Source organism: Trachypithecus francoisi, unplaced genomic scaffold, assembly GCF_009764315.1.
Source record: "Trachypithecus francoisi isolate TF-2019V2 unplaced genomic scaffold, Tfra_2.0 Contig00543, whole genome shotgun sequence".
Classification (NCBI taxonomy): Eukaryota; Metazoa; Chordata; class Mammalia; order Primates; family Cercopithecidae; genus Trachypithecus; species Trachypithecus francoisi.
In genome coordinates, this window is record NW_022680713.1 from 35,071 (window position 1) to 57,184 (window position 22,114).

At 41.0% G+C, this 22,114-nt stretch overlaps 1 pseudogene; it reads left to right on the forward strand.

The window, feature by feature from the left end:
- The first annotated feature begins 8,577 nt into the window (after positions 1-8,577).
- Positions 8,578-22,114, forward strand: part of LOC117085342 — a 29,481-nt pseudogene continuing 15,944 nt past the window's right edge.

Genomic DNA, 22,114 nt, shown 5'->3' on the forward strand with positions numbered 1-22,114 from the left:
CAAAGGTGAAAATCAACCACTGGGGACCTGAAAGGTTCCTCCTTCCCTAGTGTGTGTATGTATGTGTGTGTGTATGTATGTGTGTGTGTGTGTATATACACACACACACACATATATATATACACTTGAAAATGCAAATGTAAAAGCCAAAGACATCTTTATCTCAAAAGCACAAGCTATAAATTGGCAGCAGAAGGACTTTCCATAGGCTGTAATTCATCTATCTCGTTTGCTATTCAATCATTCTACAACATTTGTATGGGCGATAAGCTTGGCCATGGTTAATGTAAACTCTGATACCAAGACTATCCAGGTAACTAAAAACATGAGCAGGGGCCTGGAGCCCAGCCCGAAAAAGTGTGATATCTCATATCAGTCAGGTTTACTTCCCATCCCATCTGCTTCCTCCAGGGGTGCCCCAGGAAGCTGGAAAACCAACCTGCTTGCCTGCAGTCAGACCAAAGTGCCTGCAGGGCTCATTAACTTCTCTTTGGCTGGAAGCACCTCCACTTTGCTGGACAGGCTGGAGAAACCAGAATCCATCTGGTTTCTGGACTGACACAGCCCCTTCCAGAGCAACAGCTTTACTCCTAAAAGGACATGTATCTACGGCCATTGGTTACATCTGCAACAAGCCTGAGCCACCCGGCACTGCAGTTGATGCACATTCACAAAATCAACAATCAATCAGCTCAAGAACAGGCTTCCCTCAACTGGCCAGCAGCCTGCAAACTATCTCCCCTCCACATGAAGAATCAAAATCAACTACTTAAGTTATAACAATTGCATTTCAATTCTGTTGAATTGAGTAAGGAAGATTCTGTTCTATGATCTAAAATTAATAATTCCACAACCAACAGCTTAAGCATTTTAGGAGTTACACAATAATAATTAGCAGGGTGTATTCTGGGGCTGGGCTATCTGATGGACAGCCACTAGCTATATGCAGCTATTTGAATTTAAACCCAGATTAATCAAAATTAAATAAAATGATGAATGCTATTGTTTGGTCACAGCAGCCACATTTCAAGAGCTCAACAGCCACATGTGGTGTCTAGTGGTTCCACTACTGCATGGCAGGGATACTGACCATTTCCATCACCACAGAACGTTCTATTAGACAGCCCTGCTCTACGGCAGTGGGTCTCAAACCACAGAGACATCAGAATCACCAGAGGGCTTGCTAAAACACAGATGGAGGGATATCCTGGAGTTTCTGATTTAGTAAGTTTGGGGTAAAGCCTGAGAATCTGAATTTCCAGCAACTTCTCAGGGGGTGCTGATGTTGCTGCTTTGGGAACCATATTTTGGTTCAGAAAACTTAATTCATTGGCAGCATCAGGATTATCAATCCAACACATATGTCCCTTACCCTATGCAATAATGCGATGAGTATAATAATCAGTCTTATCCAAATGAAGACACCTATTGAGCCGGGGGATTGACAAAAATGAAACACATGATACTCTAGATAGCTAACACGTTCAATGTGGGTGCCACAAGCAAACCCTTTCTAGTCAACTTCTGCTTCCCCACATAGGATTTTATGCTAAGATCAGTATTGCTTAAGATGGACAACTCCAGATTTCATGCCTGTGCTATGGATGGAAAGCACCATGTGTTCAGAGCAGCTTCTGGCTTCCTGGCAGCCGGGGGTGTGCGTTAGCATGGTGCAGGGTCTAGTGCTGCCCTTCTGGAGCTGAAGAGAACCCGGCTGTCGCTGGTAACCATATGACTCTAAAGACCAAAGTGTGACCCGCTGACCCTCCCGTGGGCTGCACCCAAGCAGAGGTCCCATCCTTATGTTTTTGTGTCGTGCCTGCTGCTCCCAGAGTCTGTCACTCCTTACAGCTTTGTGTCTTTGCCTCAAGGGCCACAAGATGCTTTTGCTCAGAAAGCACCCCAATCAGCTGCACCCAAGCCGGTCTGTCTGTGCCATCACTACCACCCAGCATCCTGCCATTAGGGCTCAGTGTTTTGAAGCTGAGCGGTATAGCAGGTGACATCTCTTTGCATGACCACCCTTGGTCATTATGAATTTGCCACTGAGTGACTTAATTCAGTGTGCTAGGGAATTCAAGTCTTTTCTCCTCTGGAAAGCACTTTATATCCAAAAAAAAAAAAAAAAAGGTCATTTGTAGTTATAGTGATTAATTACCTTTGTTTTCTGGCCAAAACACAAGGTGGATAATGAACTTATTACATATTACCATAAGAGTTTGAAGTTCAAAAGCATACTAATGATAACTGGCTTCACAGATTTTATGGGATTTCACCCAAAGCAGCTATTAAAGGAGTGAATTACAGTAGTTCTAGGTTATTTAAACATAAAGTTTATGAAACAGTGAAATTCTCATTTAGAAGGTTCTACATGTTCCTCAAGGTAAACATAAAATATCAAAATATCTAAGCATCTACTCCAAAAAGGCCAACAAATATTAGTTTTATAAATAACACAGTTCTCCAAATATTATTAGCCTTATAAATAACAAAGGTAATGCTACTTTCAGTTAATAAACAACAAGTATTTACTGAGAACCTGTGCCCCGAAAGCACATGCTCACTCTATCCTAGTATGAGCCACCTCAGGATTCTATAGCCTAAGTCACTTTAGTAAACAAAAAAATCCCTGGCTTAACTCACTGCAACACAATGGTCCTACTCTTTCAGCAGCAATGTGAAAAATCAATTACATGAAAATTAGAGGAAAAAGTATAAGCAAGTAATAAGGTAGATTTTAGAGTATAAAGCCAAACATGCAAAAATATATGTTCCTGAGCTATAAAAGGTGTGTATGCATAACCAAACAAATCTCCTAAAAAACTGACAAGCATAGATTTCTTCTCCTCCGAGGATATAAAAATTAATTTCTGAATCTTGTGTTAACTTCCAAAGCATCTTCAGGAGGACATATGAACTCTGAATTCTTGCAGGGACACCGCTTCTAAATTGACTCCAGTTCTGATGCGCTACCCCTCCAGCAAAGTCATACATGAAAAAAGAGCTTTAACTGGGGAGCTAGGAGGGAGAAGCAGCACCGAGAGGAAAGGAAATGGCATTCAATGGCATTCAGTGGCCTGGGGAAGAAGTGACACCCAGCGAAGGGCAAGAAAAGGAAGGGTAGGAAAAATGCCCAGGAAATTCCAAAACACTGGGAAGACAGAGAAAGAGAATGTGAAAAAAAACTTCAACCCATCAATGGAGAAAAACAAGCTCAGTGTTATAAAAGGAGTGATCTAGGCTTTTTTATGTAAGTACATGTCTTTATTATGTATAATATATATGAATGTATATCTACATGTAAGCCTCGATATTAGTATTATGAGGTGGACAGTAAGCAAGTCACATTCTATCTTGCACTCTTACACACACACATAAAAAGCATGTTTTGCCATTAGTTTCTATCTTCTTTTACAATTAAGAATTAATCTAGCTGGGTGCAGTGGCTCACACTTGTAATCCCAGCACTTTGGGAAGAAGCTGAGGTGGGTGGGTTGCTTGAGCCCAGGAGTTTCAGAACAGCCTGGCAAACGGGGCAAAACCCCACCTCTACAAAAAATTAGCTTGGCATGGTGGTGTATGTCTGTAGTCCCAGCTACTCAGGAGTCTAGGGTGGAAAGATCACTTGAACCTGGAGGTTAAGGCTGCCGAGTGAGCCGAGACGGCACCACTGCACCAGCCTGGGCAACAAAGAAAGACCCTGTCTCAAAAAAAAAAAAAAAAAACGGGGAATTAATCCAGCAAGATGCCAAAACTGGACTGCTTCTCTTCCTACTGGACCTTATCTTTAGGGTCACTGCATAAGGAGGGCAGGAAGGGGAGGGAAAGGAAGAGGCCCAGGGCTAGGAAAATCCACCAAATCCACATGGGAGCTTTGATCTTTCCCTCTGAACTAACACAAATATGGCTTTTAACCTTAGGAACTGTCCCTGTTTTTCTATTGGAACGAGTAAGGATCCAGAGCCACAGGAACAGTTCGTCCATGGTGCTCCTAGATTGACCTGATGGGATATCTCAAGTGCACACACACATCACTTGCAGAGACAGCAGGGGACATGGTGGAGCAGCCACTTGGAAGCCGTGCAGAAAGCTCTGTCTTTCCCCCTTCTGGTCATTTAACCACTTTACACCTGTTTCCTCCACGTGATACAGAGTGCGGGTTCAACAAATTTGCCCTTTCCCTTTCATCTCCTGCTGAAGTTATTACATAGGTGTTGTTCTTGATGGTCCCGCAGGCTGTAGGATGCCTTGTATTCTTTCCACACAGTGCTGGTTCAGTTGGATGGAAAGGAGGGCTTCACAGAGAAAGATGAGCATTCATCTCAACTTTCTGAAGGATGAACAAAATTCAGAGAGAGGGGTAGGAACTTCAGATTTTAGAAAAAATCAGGTGACTAGAACAAAGAATATTTAGGCAGGGGAAAAAAAAGCTAAAGAAATAGCAAAAAATTAGACAAAAGAGGGTTCAGGCCGAAAACAGCAAAATGCAAGGTCAATAAGTTGGTTAACTGGTTATCAATTGTATTCAAGTGGTTTTGGCCTACGAAGCTAAAGAACAAAACAAAAAATGGAAATGGGAAAGGTATTCCCTTTAAAAAAATCTGCATGTGCCCACACCATGTTCCTTCCATTCAAGCCTGGGAGCTACAGGTTTACAAATTCTTATTTAACCAAATGTAAATTTAAGCAGATTAATAAGGAGGCACTTAGCAACATTTTAAAAGAAGCCATCAAGAATGAGTTCTGTGATGCATTAAAAATCATCTAAAGTTTCATACAAATTTCCAAGAAGCATCTCCTTTAAGAAATAGCATCACTAGACCAAGGCAGACAGATCGCTTGAGTCCAGGAGTTCAAGACCAGCCTGGCCAACATGGTGAAAGCCATCTCTACTAAAAACAAAAACTAGCTGGGCATGGTGATGCATGCCTGTAGTCCCAGCTACTAGGGAGGCTGAGGCAGAAGAATCGCTTGAACCTGGGAGATGGAGATTGCAGTGAGCCGGAATTGTGCCACTGCATTCCAACCTGGGTGACAGAGTAAGACCCTGTCTCAAAAAAAAAAAAAAAAAAAATTGCATCACTATGTCCACACTGCCTGCAAACATATTAGTGTTATCTTCACCCAACTCTGGAATTTCTAAATCTGAGCTACATGGACCTCTAAAGAATTCATGGATGAACACAATGGGATCCGTAAGCCTGCTGAAATTAGAACCATCACATGCACTTCTCTACGGATCAGGGTTGTAGTTTTCACTCTATTATTTTAATAAGTCAGTGACTTAAGAAAAGTTAAGAAGGCCAAGCACAGTGGCTCACAGTGGCCTGTAACTCCAATACTTTGGGAGGCCAAGGAATGAGGATCACTTGAGCCCAGGAGATGGAGTCCAGCCTGGGGAAATTAGCCAGGCATGGTGGTGCACATCCATCTGGGAAGCTTGCTTGAGCCCAGGAGTTTCAGGTTACAGTGGGCTAGGATCATGCCACTGTACTCCAGCCTGGGTGATAAAGACACTATCTCTAAAAAATAAAAAAACATAAAATAAGAGAAGAGATGCTCTAGAAGAATGTATGTACCTAAGTATCACACTTCTTAGTGTATCTTCTCTAACATCCTGCACACATACTCACATGTACACACATACCAAGTTATTTAGGAGAGAGTGCATCAACTGAAAATCTATGTATAATATTTTGCTATTACATCAATTCTGTTTAATAGACATTCTATCATCAATAGCAAAAGAAACCTTTTTCAGGATCAGCCGCAAACATGGGCTAATTAGGAGTTGGAAAGTGACAGACTTACATTCCCCCGTCTTATTTTCTCCACAGCCTACCACCATTCTGAAGTTCTCACGCTTGCAGTGGTTCCATTTAAAAATATACTGTGGAAGAATTAGCGTGTTAGCTAGCTTCCACTTAGCACAGAACAGGACCTCAAGAAAAAGGATTCTGGAACAGGTACATTTTGGTTGGTGGGGCTGAGAACAAAGAGAATGGGGGCAGGGGGGTGGCCACGGTCTACAAGCTGAGGATAGATAAGATGCCATCGGGCGGACACTTCTTCGACTTCACCCACTGGTCTTGGGTTGCACTGGTTCTGGGTCCCTGGGTCAACAGATCCTCCCATGGGAGGATGTCAGGAGGTCACTCACTAAAGCTCCAAAAATAGCAACATATGCCCAATTGCCAGAGATTTCTGCTCCTCTCCCTTCTGCCACCCTCCACCCTATCAAATGAAGAGAACATTCCATGCTCACAGATAGGAAAAATCAATATTGCTAAAATGGCCATACTTCTCCTCCAAATTTACAGATTAAATGCTATTCAATGCATTGAATGTTATAACCCAGATTCTAACCCTGTGCAATGTGTAAGTGGCCAGTGTGGAAGAACTCAGATGTGCTCCTTAAAAAATACTGAGGTCGAAATAATATCACACATCTACAGCCATCTGATGGTTGACAAACCTGACAAAAACAAGAAATGGGGAAAGGATTCCCTATTTAATAATGGTGCTGGGAAAATTGGCTAGCCATAAGTAGAAAGCTGAAACTGGATCCTTTCCTTACTCCTTATACGATTATTAATTCAAGATGGATTAGAGACGTAAATGTTAGACCTAAAACCATAAAAACCCTAGAAGAAAACCTAGGTAATACCATTCAAGACATAGGCATGGGCAAGGACTTCATGTCTAAAACACCAAAAGCAAAGGCACAAAAGCCAAAATTGACAAATGGGATATAATTAAACTAAAGAGCTTTTGCACAGCAAAAAAAAAACTACCATCAGAGTGAACAGGCAACCTACAGAATGGGAGAAGTTTTTTGCAATCTACTCATCTGACAAAGGGCTAATATCCAGAATCTACAAAGAACTCAAACAAATTTACCAGAAAAAAACAACCCCATCAAAAAGTGCGCAAAGGATATGAACAGACACTTCTCAAAAGAAGATTTATACAGCCAACAGACACATGAAAAAATGCTCATCACTCGTCATCAGAGAAATGCAAATCAAAACCACAATGAGATACCATCTCACACAAGTTAGAATGGCAATCATTAAAAAGTCAGGAAACAACAGGTGCTGCAGAGGATGTGGAGAAATAGGAACACTTTTACACTGTTGGTGGGACTGTAAACTAGTTCAATAATTGTGGAAAACAGTGTGGTGATTCCTCAAGGATCTAGAACTAGAAATACCATTTGACCAAGCCATCCCATTACTGGGTATATACCCAAATGATTATAAATCATGCTACTCTAAAGACACATGCACACGTATGTTTGTTGCGGCACTATTCACAATAGCAAAGACTTGGAACCAACCAAATGTCCACCAGTGACAGACTAGATTAAGAAAATGTGGCACATATACACCATGGAATACTATGCAGCCATAAAAAAGGATGAGTTTGTATCCTTTGTAGGGACATGGATGCAGCTGGAAACCATCATTCTCAGCAAACTGTCTCAAGAACAGAAAACCAAACACCACATGGTCTCACTCACAGGTGAGAACTGAACAATGAGATCACTTGGACACAGGAAGGGGAACGTCACACACTGGGGCCTATTGTGGGGAGGCAGTAGGGGAAGGGATAGCATTAGGAGATATACTTAATGTAAATGATGAGTTGATGGGTGCAGCACACCAACATGGCACATGTATACATATGTAACAAACCTGCACATTGTGCTCATGTACCCTAGAACTTAAAGTATTAAAAAGAAAAATACTGAGGTCTCAGGACAGGTAGTGGCTCATGTCTGGAATCCTAGTGTGTCCGCAGTTGGTGGGTTCTTAGTCTCGCTGACTTAAAGAATGAAGCTGAGGACCCTCGCGATGAGCGTTACAGTTCTTAAAAATAGTGTGTCCGGAGTTTGTTCTTTCAGATGTTCAGACGTGTCCAGAGTTTCTTCCTTCTGGTGGGTTCGTGGTCTTGCTGAGTTCAGGAGTGAAACCGAAGACCTTCATGGTGAGTGCTACAGTTTATAAAGGTTGTGCCTGGGGAGTTGTTTGTTCCTTCCCTCTGGAGTTGTTCTTTCCTGCTGATGGGTTCGTTGTCTTGCCGGCTTCAGGAGTGTATCTGCAGACCTTCACAGTGAGTGTTACAGTTCTCAAAGGGGGCGCAGACTCAGAGTCAGCAACAGCAAGATTTACTGTGAAGAGCAAAAGAACAAAGCCACCACTGCTTAGAAGAGGACCTCATCAGGTTGCCACAGCTGGCTCGGGTGGCCTTCTTTTAGTCCGTTATCTGGCCCCACCCACATCCTACTGATTGGTCCATTTTGCAGAGAGCTGATTGGTCCGTTTTGATAGAGTGCTGAGTGGTGTGTTTACAAACCTTTAGCTAGACATAGAGTGCTGATTGGTGCGTTTACAATCCTTTAGCTAGACACAAAAGTTCTCCAAGTCCCCACCTGTTGGAGAAGCCCAGCTGTCTTCACCTCTCACTGGCACTTGCTTGGGGACTTTGCAGTACCTAGCACCATCCGCCAGAGGGAGCTCATCCCAGACAATCAAGAGGAAAACAAGGAAAGCGCGGAAGAGACGGAGACCTGGTATGTATCGTGGCCAAGGATCCCGCGAAGAGGGAACGGCGGTCCACGCATGGGATTCAGCCTTCGATCAAGTCCAGCAGGTGCTGGCTGGCCGCACTGAGTGTGGGTCTTGCGGAGCCGGCACCCACCGGGGAGCCCGCGCTGGGCCGCGAGAGCCGCGCGCAGCCCGGGCTCCCTCCCGCGCCTCTCCCTCCACACCTCCCCGCGAGCAGAGGGAGCCGGCTCTGGTCTCGGCCAGCCCCAGAGAGGGGCCCCCACAGCGCAGCGGCGGGCTGAAGGGCTCCTAGAGCGGGGCCAGAGGGGACGCCGAGACGGAGGAGGCGCCAAGAGTGAGCCAGGGTTGCTAGCACGTTGTCACCTCTTGCTAGCGCTTTGGGAGGCCGAGGTGGGTTCTCTGGAGTTCGAGACCAGCCTGGGCAAGCTGGGCAACAGAGGGAGACTCCATCTCAAGAAAAATAAAAAGAAGAAGAAGAAGACAGGGTGTAAGAAAAGGGCAGGCAGCACCACTGCAAGCTGGAGCCAGAATGATACCACCCCTGAGAGGTCCTTCTTTTTGAAAATCCCATTGTCTCCTATGAATCCTGATGTTCTGAAAAAAATATGTGAGCTACTTTGGCTAAGTTGCAAATGATGGTAGAGTAGATTCTCAAGACTTATTTTCATGCTTTTTCCTGTCTTTCAACGTAGAAGATAATGACTTGGCCCAGTAGCTAGCAGTTCTCTGGCAGAGAAATCCCTGGGGCCATCCAGTCTACGAGAGAGTACATGTTCATCCGCTTCATCTCAGACTCCAGTGTAACTAGGGCAGGCTTCAATGAATCCTTTCACAAGAGTAATGAGTTTAAATATTTTTTTAATCCCATGTTATCCCATCTCGTCTGACTTCCTCTCTCTTTCTCTCTTCCTAATATTTTTGGGCACCAGGACGCAAGGCAAGTCAGAGGACATGGGTCTCTGCCCAGGCTCTGGATGGCTGGCTCCCCTTATGTCAATGCTGAGTCCTGAACCAAAGCACTGTAGCCAAGTCGTACAAAAGTGTCCTGCTTCTGGTCTCTGGGTGGGGCATCGTCACTCCAGAGGAGGTATGTCCATGGAATGCATGAGACAGAGCTTTAAAGCATTTTTTCAGCCTAGCTGAGGGCTGGAACTAGAGCACCGCTCATATCCATAACTCATCGAAGGAGCAAAACATCATCATTGATCCTTATAAATCACTTGGTTAAAGTCATCCATTTGAGGGTTGGCAGAAAGAGTTTGTTGCTCTTGAAATATGAACTTGATGAGTGAAAAACAGGCACCATATATGGGATGCCATCTTGCGCAGTATGATTGAGACTTTTCAAACTTGACACGTGATGTCCAGTAATAGCCTTAAATCCAAACTAAATGAAAGATAACAAAGTAGTCCATGGAGGAGTGAAAGACTCCCATGTTTTTAACTGAAAAACATAATTTTAAAGTAGATTCTCAATCTAACATTAAAAATTAATCTAATATTTCCTGCATGCTTATATATACCTTTTATAAAGTAGGGAGCAACTGACGATAAATTGTGTTCCTCATGCTCAAGAGAGGCAGGCTGCATAGTGGCGTAAGAGCATGGGCTTTGCAAGTAGACCTAAGATAAATTTTCACCTCTGCAATTTAACTAGCTCTGTGAGCTGTCTACCCTTCCTTGCTGATGAGCTTCCAGTCCCTGACGACTGGAGAATTAATCATGTATATATTAATATGTATGGCAGCTCATCATACATACATACATGTATACATATGTATGTATATAGTGAGGGTAGAACCATTGTAATTGATTTATATGTGTGCATATATATGTGTGTGTATATATATGTATATAATATACACAAATATGTATGCGTATCTATGAGTTTGTGTGTGTATATAGATATGTGTGTGTGTGTGTGTGTGTATTTGGCAGCTCCTTGTATAGAATGTATTTCAAACTAAACCTGTGATATAATGGACTTTGGAGACTCATAAGCAGAGAGGATGGGTGGGGTATGAGGGATAAAAAACTACATATTGGGTGTAATGTATACTAGTCAGGTAACAAGTGCACTAAAATCTCAGGCTTCACCAGTATGCAATTCATCCATGCAACCAAAAACCACTTGTACCCCAATTAGATAGATAGATAATTGATAACAAAAAAATTTAACCTTTGAAAACTGAACACTTTATTCCCACCCTTTTCCATGTCACCCCCGCCCCCAATTCTATACTCCTCACAATGTTAGCAAATGGAAAGTACATTTTTCTCATTATTTAAGTCAAAAATCTTGATGTTATTTTTGACTTTTCTGTTTGTCTCACACTTAACCATCAACAAATCACTCTGGCTGTACCCTCACAATGTATCTAGATTGCAACCACGCCTCTCCATTTCTGTTGCTACCAGCCTAGCCCTTGTGCCTATCATCTCTCCTTGGCCTCAGGCAGTCCCCTTTTTATTGGACACTCTGCTCCTGCCCTTCCCTGCCCTCCACTCCTTACAGTCTAAGGACTACACATAGAGTGATATTTTCAAACATAAGTGAGATCATGCCATTCTGATGCCCCAAACCCTTTTTCTTCTTCTTCTTATTCAGAATTCTAAGTCTTTTCAGTTTCCTGCATGACCTAGACATGCTACCTTTGGAATCTCTCATTCTGCCTCATCCATTCTGACTTCCATGATGTACGTCTACCACATCAAGCCTTTACACTAACTGTTTTCTGAACTGGAATGTTTTCTCCCACATAACCATCTGGCTTGATTCTTTATTTCATTAATGTCTCTGCTAAGATGTTACTCCAATGATGTGGCTTTTCTAACTTAACTCTCTCAATAAAGTACCCTTCTCCCTCCTCCCATTCATTTTTCTTTATAGAATTTATCACCATCTCACATATTATGTATTTGTTTATTGTATGTCTTCCCCATCTATAAAGAAATCTTTATGAAACAGGTAATTTGTCTTCATTACCTACCTCTATATCCCATATCTCAACACCCACCACAAACTGAGTAGCCAACAGCACGTGCTCAATACATACTTGTTATACTGATCTTTTCCTACGCTCTGGCTATATTTTCAAGCATTTTTATTGCCTACACTTTTAAAACCCCCCAAGAAAACTAAGAAAGCATTAAAATCCAGTTGCCAATCCTATTTAAGTAACCCACCTTTGTTTCTTTGTGGGAAGGCTGTGGTGGATATTTGCATGCAGACAGAGGGATCATCACGTCACCCAAGTATCCGGAGACTTATCCATCCAACCTCAACTGTTCTTGGCATGTCCTGGTCCAAAGTGGCCTGACCATTGCTGTCCATTTTGAACCGCCTTTCCAGATTCCAAATGGAGATTCTTCTTGCAACCAGGGGGATTACTTGGTGGTAGGTCTTGCTTGCTGCCCTTTCTAATTACGTTTTCCATATACTTCACTCAGAAAACAAAGTGATAATTTTTCTCTCCTGGACATAAATGGGTAAGAATTACGTACCCCTTCTTTTGCAATGTAAAGGAGTTGATGTGATTTTAATTTGTCTTTCTTGCTAAGGAATGGTCCTGATATTCTCTACTCTTTGGAGCCTGTGGAGGGATTGGTCATTTTTGTGGCAGCCATGCTTCACCGACTCTGTTCACCTCAGATAATCAAATGTTTGTTCAGTTAATTTCTGATTATAGTAATGAAGGGCAAGGATTTAAGATCAAATATGAGGCAAAGAGTTTAGGTAAATATTTTTACTGAGAATTATATCTACTTTTCCTGCAATTGCTTGGTCATCTTTGATTAAATAGATTTGAGAAAAAACATATAAAGTTTTCTTTTTTGAACTAACAGTAATAGAATTAATAAGAATGCCTACTCTTAAGTACTTATTATGTTTGATACATTCAATATCTCATTGTGACTTTTCAAGTAAAGTATCATTGTTTCCATTTTAAAGGTAAGTAAAATGAGGCTTGGACTTTTTCAAGGCCACATATCTAATTAGTGACCAAAGTGAAATTTTCCATGAGTATAAGATAAACTATTCTTCTTGATCCCTGAAATTCCTTAGACCTTTCCATTATAAGATGTATAATTGTAAGTTAAATCTAGTTATAGAAACATTATAAGAATTACATTTGCCTTATTTTGTAATAATGTGTATGTTGTTTTTAAAAGAACACATAATCTTTTGATTCTGTTATTACTGATTGAATTATATGTTATCTAAGATCTTTACTTAATTTATTGTACTTAATTACACTTGATTATAATTGCATTTAATTCTACTGTAATGATTTGACTTTGGTGACATTTACTTTTTAGTACTGTTTAATTGAAAAATAAATAAATAAATAAAATATGATAAATTTTTGCTTTTGTCCCACCAGAAGTTAGATAATACAGATTTCAAAATGATCCTATGACTTGTATCCCAGGTTCCTAAAAAAATATATATATCTCAATGAAATCATATGTTTTATTGCACATTGTATGAGATTTAAAGTCAATATCATTTCTTCATTTTGGTAAAATAAATGAGTAAGAGTGTTTACGAAATGACACACAGAAATAATAAAATAGCTGGAGTAAGGTCCAAAACACCAGGGAAGGGGCTTTGGTCACTTCCTAGTGCACAGAGCTCTGGCACAAGGAGGGAGCTTTAATGCAACTCTCTGGGCACCTGCACTATGGGTTTCTAGGCTGGGACTTTCTCATCCCTCTCTCTCTCCATGCTGAGCTCTGCAGTTGAGTCACAAATGGGAAGGTTTTCACCTGGTACCAAAGCATTTCGAGAGTAGCAGTGTCTTGAGTCTAGTGAGTAGACATCAGACCATCCTACAGAACTCTACTTTTCTATTTTTATTTATGACAGACTCAGTCTTTTTTTCTTTCTTGAGACAGGTCTTGCTCTGTCACCCAGGCTAGAGTGCAGTGGTGGGATCTCAGCTCACTGCAACCTCCGCCTCCCAGGCTCAAGTGATTGCCCTTACTCAGCCTCCCTAGAAGCTGGGATTACAGGTATGTATCATCACACCCAGCTAATTTTTGCATTTTTGGTAGAGATGGGGTTTCACCATGTTGCCCAGACTAGTCTTGAACTCCTGAGCTCAGGTGAGCCACCTGCCTCTGCCTCCCAAAGTGCTGGGATTACTGGAGTGAGCCACTGTGCCCAGCCAATAGACTCAGTCTTGATTTAAATTTTTAAAGTCAACATTTAATGGTAATTCAGATACACTGAGAGATACACTAAGGGTATATTTGACATTGCACCTCTTCTGTTTCTTTATGGACTCACTGTTCATGCAAGTATGGTTATGGCCATTGCTTTCTCCCTGTCTTTCTTGAAGGTTATTATGACTGTAGTTGACATCAGACTTAAACAAAAGTCTTTTGATTTCACAACCTATTGTTGGCAACCTGAAGCAATAGCATCACTCTTATTTCTCTCTACTTACCAACTCAACCATGTTCCATAACTATAGCCAACCTTCTACTTCCCACATCTATCTGGCTATCTTCCCACCTTATCTACTTCCATGCCACTGCCATTTCTCAGCCTTTAACCTAGGTTCTTTTGTGAACATTTTTTGACATCACATCACCTAGTTTTATACCATTTTTCTCCAGAACGCTCCTTCACTATGGTTGATTGAGATTTCTAGGACCCTGTGGTAGATGCCTTTTATTCTCACCTGATTAATAGGCCTATTGATTAATTAATCAAACATTTACAAGGTGTTTCACATCATGCAAACCACCAAGTTCTGCCAAGGAGTTCACAGTGTGGTAGAGGGGACAGACAAGCAAAGGCACAATTAGAACATGATACAGGGCTGGGCATGGTGGTTCATGCCTATAATCCCAGCACTTTGGGAAGCCAAGGCAGGAGGATCACTTAAGCTTAGGAGTTTGAGACTAACCTGTGCAGCACAGAAAGACCTCGTCTCTACCAAAAAAATTTTAAAGTAGCTGGGCATGGTGGTGCACTTCTGTGGTCCCAGCTACTCAGTAAGCTAAGTTGGGCAGGTTGGGAGGATCACTTGAGCCCAGGCAATTGAGGCGGCAGTGAGCCATGATCATACCATTGCACACCCTGGGTGACAGAGCAAGACCTTGTCTCAAAGAAAAAAAAAAAAAAAAAAACATGGTATATGGTATAATAAGTGCTAGAAAGAGGAATGCACAGAATAGAAACACCTACTTCAGCCCAGGACATCAGAGAGGACTCCAGAGGAAGTAGATGAAGAGATTTGCCAATCAGTGATAAAAAGATGTGAGTGCATAGAAAGTCTCAATGTTACAAGTCATATTCAATAATTTGAAAGAATTCACTACTGCTTTAAAATAGAGTCCAAAAGAGGTAAACATAATAGTGATGAAGCAGGCAGGAATCACTGTGCTCAGGGCCATGGATGCCACCATAAGTTAGTTACGTGTTCACCAAAAGGTAGTGGGAGGCATTGGAAGATTTTACACCAAAGCCTGAACAGTGTGATCAGATTAAAAACACTAATGTGGCTGCAACACTGAAATCACTGGAGGCGGGGAAGACTAAAGAGAGAGAGACCAGATGAAAGAGTAATTTAGGGAAAAAAAATTACACCCTGAACTAAGGCAATGGCAGTAAGAAGGTAGGAGAGAGGGCATATCAAAGATATTATAAATATGGGATTGAGTGAATTTGGAGGTCAGTTGGATGTGAGGCAGGAGGGAAGGGATGGGAGGAGCCTTAGGAGCAATTGTTAGGTTTTTGGCTGGGTGGATCCATTCATCCCGCAGACATTTATTAAGAACTTTTCATGGGACAGACATTGTATTAGGTCCTGGGGATGTGTCAGTAAACAAACAAAATCCATGTCCTCATGAGGCCTAATTCTAGTGTTAAGACACAGACAATAAATAATTAAAATATATAAGATGCCATATGGTGAAAAGTATCAAGGAGAAAAATAAGGCAGTAAGGTGGATACAGAGTGTCCATGGGAAGAGGGCCGATGTGCTCTCATCAGCAGACTCAGGTATGGAACTCTGGTTGACGAGCCAATGAGAGTGTTCACTTGAGATGTGTTCAGTTTGAAATCTCTGAATTACCTCCATTGGAGATGCCCAGTAAGTGGCCAGAATATAAGTCTGGAGGTCAGAACAGGGGTCTAGACTGAATCTGTAAATACAGGAATAATCAACAGACTGCTTATCGTTTAAGTCATGAGGATGTATGACAGCAATTGGGGAATTATTTAGAGTGAAATGAAAGGCCTACAGGAGGATTCCTGAGGGCCTTCAGCAATGTCAGGGAAGCCCTGGAGAGAGGCGCCCAAGAACCAGAGGAAGAATGATGCGAGGAGTAAAAGGAGGAGAAGAGCTTGGTGTCACAGAAGTCAAGGGACAAAGATGTAAAGAAGGACAATGTGATCATGTTAAAAGCTGTGGATATAAAATAAGAATTTAAAAAGTTATTTGGGCATATAACTGTGAGGTGACTTGGGAGAACATGAGTGCTTTCATAGAATTGAAGAAAGAAGGGTGAAAAGAGAGAGAGAGAGATGGACAGAGAGAGAGAGAGATTAAATAGGGCAAGATCCCAGAGGAGAAAATAGGATGGGAACTTGATCCAGAGATACAGGAAGATAATATACAGAGGGTAAAATAGAGTGTAAAGATGTGGATGAATTTATTAAGGATAGTAACAAATGAAGGATAACAAATGGAAGGGATTATCATGTAATTGTTTCACTTTCTTTGTAAAATGGAACCTAATGTAGTGTGCTGAGAACCAAGAGGACATGGGGAAAGTCAAGGGTTTAGGGAATAAAGTTCCAAATGGCTGTCATAGTTTATATGAAAAGAAATGGGTGAATTGCTTGGCGGTATTGAGATGGAAGAACATATATTTGCAGGGGCATCAATTTCCATGAATGAATGGCTTGAATCGAACACAACTACGGAGTTGGTATTTTGCAAGGGAAGTCTGAAGGAAAGATATGAAGCAAGGGAGTTGGAGGTCATCAAAGGGATTTGCAATTTAGAGCTTCAGAGATGGGGGAGTTAGACATATTGACAGAATTCAGGATGTGACTATAACTGGATGAGTGACAGTGGACATAATGTTGCTAGAGTTGAGCAGATCAAATATCTGTGTGGCTAAGTGATTAGACAGGTTAATTTCATTGGCATTGTAAGTACATTTACTCCTGTCTGGTTTGTTTGTTGAAAATGCCAAAGAATATTTATTGAAAATAAAAGAGTATTTTTTGATAATACTTTGTTTTTCTAGAAAAGCAATATTAAAAAGCTCCTTTATCGTCTGGCAAAACATGGCTAATAAATTGTCTCATGCCATTGATCTTGTTTCTCAAATGCATCTAAATCCTGAAGAGATGTAATGAATGAATGCCTCCAGAGTTGTGCAAAGATACATCTGCTTAGTCTTTTGAATACACCAGGATCATAGCTCTGCATCATCCTGCTGCAGTGAACACTCAGTGGGAAGCTGTAACTGCTGGCATACTTACATGCTTATTGAAGTGGTGGATATTTATTCACGCTTCTGTGATGTTCTGCCCCATGCACCATGCGCCATAATCATTTGGTTGGCTTTAAGAAAGAATGAAATTTCCAATGAGAATAGATAGATGGTCTGGCAAATTAAAAAATGTCACTCCTGGTAGCTCCCTCGATAGCAAATTGAGAATTCGTTTGCTGGAAAAGAAAATGAGGATCATAACAGATGAAAGGAAATTGAGACAAATTACAGAGAAGTTGAGTTTAAAAGATGATTTGTGTCCATTGAGTGCATCTCCTTCACCAGAGCGTAGATTGATTTAACTGTGTTTGCTGACAGCCTGTGGGGCTGTCTACATCCATGAAGCTGATTCTGCTGGGTATGTGACCTCTCCCAACCACCCTGATAATTAACTCCCGCACGCTGATTGCATTTGGATCTCAGCGACTCCACTGGAAACACGCATACGGCTGCAATTTGAAGATCAATTTGATATTGAAGTAACACCTAAGCATGTCACTTACATTTTCATTTTTCTTCCTACCCAAAGTTAGTATTTTTTAACTGTCATGTCTCAGAGCAATTCATTTCTTTCAGTAGCACATAGTGCAAGGAAATCTAGGGGAAAAGGGAAATGCTTAATAACTCAGGCCTGAAAACACAGTCTACCAGCCACTCTCCCATTAGCAGAGCGGGTTATGTACATGGATACTGTCCCTTGCTAGAAATAAGTAAGGAGTGTAAATATTTAAAACCACAGTCATCAACTTTCTCTTTTAATTTTTATTTTAAAATGTAATCTTAGTAAACTTGAATATTTTATATTATTTCTAACTTATTTGTGAAGAAATATGTGTAGTTGAATCAAACTCCTGTTTCTTCTGCGTACTATGAAATTCAGTAGTTCTCTCTTATCCATGGTTTCGTGTTCCTTGGTAAACAGAGGCCCCAAAAAATAGGTGAGTACAGTACACCAAGATATTTTGAGAGACCACATTTTCATAACTTTTCTTACAGTATACTGTTATGATTGTTCTATTTTATTATTAGCTATTGTTGTTAATCTCTTACTATGTTTAATACATAAAGTAAATTTTATCATAGGTACATATATATAGAAAAAAATTGTCTATATGTCTTTATAGGGTTTGGTACTATCCGAGGTTTTAGGCACTCACTGTGGGGACTTGGAATGTATCGGCTAAGGAAAAGGAAGAACTACAGTATGTTTATTACTTTAAGTAATAAAACTGTTTAAGAACCAGATAACTATACTTAGAACAATGTCTTTAAATTCCTCATCATATATAAAATAATTAAGCTTTTTTTTTCTCTGAGTCTCTAGTGCCAAATCAGTCACTGGATATGTCTTTTCAGGATTTTGATTTCCTTATTTAAAAATTGAGCAGTAATTTTGCTTGTTGAAGATTCACTATAGTATGGTCATGATAGCATATAACTTAGTATCTAATAGGTCTAGACACAAACCAAATAAATATTTAATATAGCAAAAGTTCGGAAAGCCTAGTTGTAACAATATTTAACTATACCATAGATCATGTTATATCCCAAGTCAAGCTGCATGTAATTCAATTAGCTATCACATCCAGCTAATGAGACATAATTGAACAGTAATTTTCAAGGCCCTGAGATATCAGTTACTGTAGTGAACAGTTTAGTTGATAGTAAAACTAGAAATTGCAGGCGTCCCCACAGTACCCCTTCCAGCTGAGCTTGGGTTCAGTCTTTAGAATCAACACAGGGTTCTAAGCAGGTCAGATGAGTCTACCAGTTTGTTCTTGAGATAAAACTTGCTTGCGACTAATAGCTCTTACACAGTGTACCAAAAGAATTAATGTGACATTACAGAATATGCCATTTAATGGTCATCTTGTTTCCCATTATTGGATTGGACTTGTGGTATCACTTCTGTTTACATCAACCCTAGAATTCAAATAATGAGGAAAGCACTAACCATTTTCAGAATTTTTAAAACTTCAATTCATAGTCACTTGGCACCTAAAAGTTTTCACATGTACTGGCGAAATGAAAAAAACAAAATTTGTAATAGAATCAATCTTTCTTGCTTGCTTATTTATTTATTTGTTTGTTTGTTTATTTTGCAGCTCAGTGTGGGGGAAGAGTAACAGGGCAAAGCGGTGTTGTTGAAAGCATTGGACATCCAACACTTCCATATAGAGACAACTTATTCTGTGAGTGGCATCTCCAGGGGCTCTCCGGACACTATCTCACCATCTCTTTTGAAGATTTTAACCTTCAGAATTCCTCTGGCTGTGAAAAAGACTTCGTGGAGATCTGGGACAATCATACCTCTGGTTAGTGAAATGTATCTGCTCTCTTTGGGGTGTTGATTTTCACATGTACTTATTCAGTCTCTGAAGTTTCTTCACTTCCAAGAAAGGCACAAGCATGTCTATACTCTGCAAAGAAGTGCAGATTAATGAGCTTTGGGCAGTACCAGCGATTCTCTCCCTCAATTCTACCATTAATAATGGATGCCCAGAGCCCAGGTGTCATATAGCCTATCCTGGAGGTCACTTGGGGAGAGCAATGGTAGTGTGAAGGCAACCTGTTGCTGCTGAGACATCCCATTGCCACATGCATTATTTGAGGGGTGTTCTATAGTTTGAGGCAGAGAGAGGGTCATGCGTGTCTTCTGGCAGTAGCATAAGGCAGATATTTGTCACTCTGTTGTCTCAGAGCACTTTTTCAACCAATTGAGCAAGCCTTCCTTATTGTCCCGAGATATCCTTCCCCTAACTGGTTGCATTTTTTTCACTTCTTCATATATTTGCATATGTTAATTTTCATTCATGTTTTCCTGTTTTCTTGACAGAGATTAACGTTTCTTCATGGGCAAGGTCTTGTTTTTTATTATTTTCTTTGTACACGCAGGACACTTCAAATAGATGTTAAAAGAAGTCAATCACCTGGAGGTATATATTTAATTATTTGCCTCTCACAGGAGACATCTTGGGCAGATGCTGTGCAAACACCATTCCTGACAGCATAGACACTTATAGCAATACTGCCGTGGTCAGGTTTGTCACAGATGACTCTCTGACTGTCTCAGGATTCAGACTGTGATTTGAATCCAGCATGGAAGGTGATTTCATTGATTCATTCAAAACAACATTGAGCACCTGCATTGAACAGACACTGCTAGGCACTGGTGTTACAACAGTTTGCAAAACAAAACAAAACAAAACATGACCCCTATCTTCTTGGACCTTAATCAAAAAGTCACAGTGATAAATGAAAAATTACAGCTGTGATCAATGCTATAAGGGAAAATAACTAGTATCATGAGAGATATAAAAAGAGGATGAGAGTTATACTGCAGTGCCTGCCTTAAGAAAGTCCTATAGTTACTCAGAATTTGCATTACTGCAAATCCAACAAACTCAGATGAAATAAAGATCTTGTTTGGAAAAACTGGATACTTACATTAACCTTCTGATTTTCCTGATTTTTTTTGTAAAGATGGGGTCTTGCCTTGGCCTCCCAAAGTGTTGGGGTTACAGGCTTGAGCCACTGCTCCTAGCTTATTTCTCTGATTCTTTTTTTTTGAGATGGAGTCTCGCTCTGTCACCCAGGCTGGAGTGCAATGGTGCGATGTTGGCTCACTGCAACCTCCTCCTCCCGGGTTCAAGCGATTCTCCTGCCTCAGCCTCCTGAGTAGCTGGGATTACAGGTGTCCACCACTACGCCAGGCTAATTTTTGTATTTTTAGTAGAGACGGGGTTTAACCATGTTGGTAAGGCTAGTCTTGAACTCCTGACCTCATGACCTGCCCACTTTGGGCTCCCAAAATGCTGGGATCACAGGCGTGAACCACTGCACCCGACCTGCTTTTCCTGATTCTTAAGTTCATTGTATTCATTGGTCTCTCATATTTCTTGGGCCGTGATGATAATTAAATTGCTGTCTGTGGACTATCATCCATGGAAGCCAGGGTTAAATATTAATAGAGATAGGAAATAAATGTATATGTTCACTAAAATCCTCACCCATATAAATACGGAGAATAATTTTGTCTAGAAGGATAATTTTTAAATACCTGAATTTTGAGAGCTTCCCTGATGGAAGGAGACACTTTGATTTGATTGGAAGTTTTCTTAGCTTTTTTCCCCCACATCAGAGTGTGGTGGGGGTCTTCAGGGCTCTGCTGGAATACCTACTTCTCCCAACTACCAGAACCCAAATCCTCATGCCTGGATCTACAAGTGGATAATCACCACCCCAGAGGGAAGGCGGATCACCCTAACATTTAACAACCTGAGACTGGCCACACACCCATCCTGCAACAATGAGCATGTGATCGTAAGTGTTCCCTGCAGCCTGAGATGTTATATTCCATCATTTAAGGAGTTTACTGACCCATAAATCATAGTCAGAAAACTAGGTCAGGAAAATTGCCGTCTATGCAACTATAACTCCGACAAATTCTAAGTATTGTTGGGAGACCAAAACATGGTAAACTATCAAAATAATTGTAAAAGTTGTTTTAAGAGGCTAACAGCTATCACTCCATGCATTGGGGTCATAGAATAAATTTTAAGAGTGAGTGATAATGACAAATGGCAAAACTGGGGAGGCTGTGGGAAGCTAAGCCTACAGCAGCACATAGGTGAATGGGACCAGAGTCACAGCACAAGCCACCACCGAAAGTTCTGAGCAGATGGGTCGTACTGCATGATGGCTGCTCTCTCTGGGGGATCAGAGGGACTCCTGGTGGGAGAGCACTGCTACCTGACCTCTATGTCGCCAACCTCCAGTGGTTTCAGATGTGCCTTCAGCACTCTCAGCTTCCTACATTGAAAGAAAGCGAATGAGATCCCTGAGTGTGAATAACAGATAGATTGTTAACTGTGAAGTGCTATACATACGTATATGTCTGTAGATAGGTAGACTGGATTAATATTAGTACATTTCTCCACCCAACTTGCCCCTTCTGCAGTATATACTATCTCAGGAAATAATTCCAAACTTCTGGTTGCTAAGGTCAAAAATCTTGATGTCT